This window comes from Otolemur garnettii, unplaced genomic scaffold, assembly GCF_000181295.1.
Source record: "Otolemur garnettii isolate 467f Iridium unplaced genomic scaffold, OtoGar3 scaffold00052, whole genome shotgun sequence".
In the NCBI taxonomy this organism is placed as follows: domain Eukaryota; kingdom Metazoa; phylum Chordata; class Mammalia; order Primates; family Galagidae; genus Otolemur; species Otolemur garnettii.
This window is the reverse complement of record NW_003852447.1, coordinates 263,676-268,625: the sequence shown is the minus strand read 5'-3', so window position 1 is coordinate 268,625 and position 4,950 is coordinate 263,676.

Below are 4,950 nucleotides of genomic sequence, written 5' to 3'. Positions count from 1 at the left end.
CAGCTGTGTTACTATAAAAGGTTTAGATTACCAACCTGTACCACAGCCAACTATGTTACAGTCTCATTTTTTACTAACATGATGCTTGGAGTGGAGGGTGGGTAGGAGTGGAGAAGTGGGGATACAAGTGTCTTGGGGATTGATTTAATAAAGGTAAAATGTCCCAGCACTTGGGAGGCTGAGGCAGGTGGATTGCCTGGCTCATGAGTTTGAGATCAGCCTGAGCAAGAGCAAGACCCATCTCAAAAAAAAATAGCTGGGTGTTGTAGTCCCAGCTACTTGGGAGGCTGAGGCAAGAGAATCACTTAAGCCCAAGGATGTGAGGTTACTGTGAGCTGTGACACCATGGCTCTCTACCAAAGGATGCAAAGTGAGATTCTGTCTTCAAAAAAAAAAAAATAAAATGTCAATTATTTTTTCCATAACAGCTGAATATATACTTATGTATGTTATTCACAGAATAAAATTTATAAGGATGAAATAACATTAAAAAGGCCAATTTTCAATGCACAATAAACAAAAAGTATAAAAATTATTTTCATACAGTTATACCTCTATTTACTAGCAAGCTGAAGGTAACTAAGAACTCTATTTTTGAGACAGCATCTCACTGTACCCCTCGGTAGAGTACGTGGCATCACAGCTCACAGCAACCTCAAACTCTTGGGCTTAAGGCAATTCTCTTGCCTCAGTCTCCCAAGTGCTGGGACATTTTACCAAGTAGCTAGGACTACAGGTACCTACCACAACACCTGACTATTTTTCAGTTGTAGTTGTCGTTGTTTGGCAGACTTGGGCTGAATTCGAACCCACCAGCTCCAGGAGCCACTTAGCTACAGGCACCAAGCCTGTAGAACTGTTTTTTATTATGATTCAACATAAGGGTATTTTTCAGGAGTGTAGAGACAAATAAAGGACTCTACCACAGGCCCATGCTGACTTTAACTTGAGGGCTATACTTTGCCCCCACTCCGTTCCCTGCCTAGGTCAGTGGAACCCTAGGATTCAAAAAACAGTTACACAGTTTAAAAATCTGTTTTATCATATTTTCTCACCCTACATAGAAATATCTTTATTTGGGGGGGGGTGAATATTTTTAAAAACCCAAATATAAAAGCTAAATTCAAAACATTTCTGAGAACTCCTGTACAATTTACTTGTAACTTTCCAATCTTTGATACATTTGCATAGGTATATTTTTATTCATAATGTATACTTACATATTGCACGTGCAAGGTCCCGTAACACACTTTTCTGCCAATTAACATCTTTCCTTGTAAATACTTAGAAATCTATTTCACCTTTTTTTTTTTGAGACAGAGTCTCATTATGTTAGCCTCGGTTGAGTGCTGTGCCATCATGGCTCACAGCAACCTCAAACTTGGGCTTAAGCAATTCTCTTGCCTCAGCCTCCTAAGTAGCTGGGACTATGGGCATCTGCCACAACACCCAGCTACTTTTTGTTGCAGTTGTCATTGTTTAGTAGGCCTGGGCCAGGCTTGAACCCACCAGCCTCGGTGCATGTGGCCGGTGCCCTACTTACTGAGCTACGGGTCCGAACCTAGTTCATCCTTTTAACAGCTACACAGAATTTCCTTGTATGCCAGCATCATGCTTTAATGAAGTAACATCAATGAACACTTAATCAAATATAGGCAGTCCCAGGTTGTGAACAAGATAGCTTCTGCAGGTCTGTTCTTAAGTTAAATTTGTATGCAAGTTGGAACAGGTACATCTACCTATTACCTATAATAGCTTCTATTCCTAAGTGCAAGTTGTAGGTAAGTCCAATGTTTCTTTTTTTTTTTATTAAATCATAGCTGTGTACATTAATGCAGTCATGGGTAAGTCAGATGTTTCTAACTCAGGGACTGTCTGTGGTGAAAATGCTTATAAATTGCATACTTTTTTTGTTTTAAAGACAAGGACTTGCTTTGTTTCCTGGGTAAAGTACAGTGGCACATTACAGTTCACTGCAAACCTCAAACTCCTGAGCTCAAACAGTCCTCTTGCATTAGACTCCCAAGTAGTTAGGACTACAAGTGTGTGCCACCATGCCCGGCTAATTTTATTCCCTTTTTTTTGGAGGCAGAGTCTCACTATGTAGCCCTATGTAGAGTACTGTTGTGTCACAGCTCACAGCAACCTCTAACTCTTGGGCTTAAGCAATTCTCTTGCCTCAGCCTCCCAAGTAGCTGAAACTACAGGTGCCTACCACACGCCCAGCTATTTTTAGAGACAAGGTCTCGCTCTTGTCAGGTTGGTCCTGAACCCAGGAGCTCAGACAATCCACCAGCTTGGGCCTCCCAGAGTGAGCCACCAGGCCCAGCCCCTACAGTACAGTATTATAAAGTATATATGCAAACTGTTGTACAGCAGATCCCTAGAACTTTTTCAGCTTGCATAACTAAAACCTCTATCTACTGAAAACTCCCTTTTCCAACCTCCCCCAACCACTAGCCACCACCATTCTGCTCTCTACTTCCATGAGTCTGACTAGACACCTAAGTGAAATCATGCAGGTATTTGTCCTTCTGTGATTGGCTTATTTCACTTAGCATAATGTCATCAAGGTTCATCCACATTTACTTTTTCCATTCATCTCTAGGTGTCTAGGTTGTTTCCACCTCTTGGCTATTGTGAAGCAATATTGTTTATGCAATGAACATAAAACTGAAAATATCAAGATCTCAATCTCAATTCTTCCAGATAAATACCATTTCATCCTGGCCAAACTCAAGGCTGTAGTCTAGTCACCCTAAAAGAGGTGGCAAGGGAATTCCCACAGAGGGCTGCCCCAAACCATCTGCAGATGGAGCTGGCTGAGACTCCAAAGAAAAAGCTGGCGCTCATTCCAAAGCATCTCAGAATGCTAGGATTACAGGCGTGAGCCACTGTGCCAGCCATTATTTTTTTTCAATGTTTTATTTCAAAACATTAAGAGGGGCTCGGAACCTGTGGTTCAAGCGGCGGCTAAGGCTTGAACCACAGCTCATACACCTGAGCTAGTGGGTTCAAATCCAGCCCAGGCCAGTCAAACAACGATGGCTGCAACCAAAAAATAGCCAGGCATTGTGGTGGGCAAGAGAATCGTGTAAGCCCAGGAGTTGGAGGCTGCTATGAGCTGTGATGCCACAGCACTCTACCCAGGGTGACAGCTTGAGGCTGTCTCAAAAAAAACGAAAAAATTAAGGAGGTACAAATGTTTTGTTACATAATACCTTGTATAATGCTTAAGTCAGGGTTATTATGTCGCTGGAGTTTTGACTTACATCCCTATTAGTAACACTGCGCATCTTGCCATATACCTGTTGTTCACCTGTATGCTTTCTTTGGAGGAATGTTTACTCAAGTTACTTGCCTATTTTTTAATCAGGTTATGTTTTTTGCTATTGATTTGTAGGCGTTAAACTTTAGAGATTAACCCCTTATAAGATACAACAATCCCTCAACAATCCATGGGGTACTGATTCCAGAAGCCCCAATATCAAAATCTGAGAATGCCCAATTCCAGATATAAAATGGCATAGTAAGTAATTTGCATATAACCTATGTACAACCTTCCCATATACTTTAATCATCTCTATATTATTTATACCCAATACATTTTAAGTGCTTGGCTATAGGTTTCGTTTTGTTTTGGAGACATAGACTCTCACCTTGTCACCCTCAATAGAGTGCCGCAGCATCATTATAGCTCACAGCAACCTCAGACTCTGGGGCTCAAGTGATCCTCTTGCCTCAGCCTCACTAAGCTGGGACTATAGGTGCCTGCCACCACACCCGGCTAATTTTTCTATTTTTTTAGTATAGCCAGGATTTTGCCCTTGCTGAAGCTGGTCTTGAACTCCTGAGCTCAAGCAAGCCACCTGCCTCAGCCTCCCAGAGTGCTAGGATTACAGGAGTAGGCCACTATGTCTAGCCCATATGCTATAGTTTTTTAAATGGCTTTTTATTGTATTGTAATTTGGGGTTTTCTCCCCAAACATTTTTGATCCACACATGGTTGAATTATTGAGGAATCCTTATACATCAAGGGCCAACTCAACTGCACATGGTTTGAAATATTTCTTTCCACTCCACAAGTTGCCTTTTCACTCTGTCTTCTTTGTGTGCAGCCTTTTCGTCTGATGTAGTACCCACTCAGCTATTTTTGCTTTGGTTGCCTGTGTTTCCAAGAGATCACCACCAAGACTGTTATGAAGATTTTCCTGTATGTTTTTTGCTAGGAATTTTATGGTTTCAAATTTTATGTTTAAATCTTTAATCCATTTTAAGTTGACATCTTTGTATGGCATTAAGACAATAATCTTATTTCATTCTTCTGCATGTGGATAGCCAGTCTTCCCACCACCATTTGTTGAAGAAATTTTATTTTTTTTTCACTATTTTCCTTTAAGATTTTCTACTTTTCCTTTATAATTCTCTACTTTTGTGTGTTGGTAAAGCCTTCTCCATCACAAAGTCATGGAAGCATTTTCATATTTTCTTTAGTAATTTATGGTTTCATTGTTTTACACATAAACCTGTAAGTCTGTTCCCCACTTTCCCCTTCCCAGAAAAAAAGGATGTTCAATCATCCCATTATTAATTTTTTTCAAAAACCTAACTCTCCCCTTGTTTCTACTAAGAAATTTCTTTTTGGCTACAAGTAACAAAACATACAACCAAAAGCTGCCTGTACAACATAAGTAATTTAATATCTCAAATAAGAAAAAGTCCAAAGATAAAGAAAGCAGTTGCAGAGGTGGTTAATTTGGAAGCACAGTTCAGATATTTTCTATCTGCATCCTGCAATCCTCAGTGTGATGCTTTCATTCCCATGCTTGTCCTTTCAAGGTCATCAAAAGGCTGCTGCAGAGGAGCTCCAAACATCCATCATCACCTCTCTTCACTGAGAAGCAGAAACGGGAAGAGGAAAAACACCTATCTTGTATCCACTCTTAACAA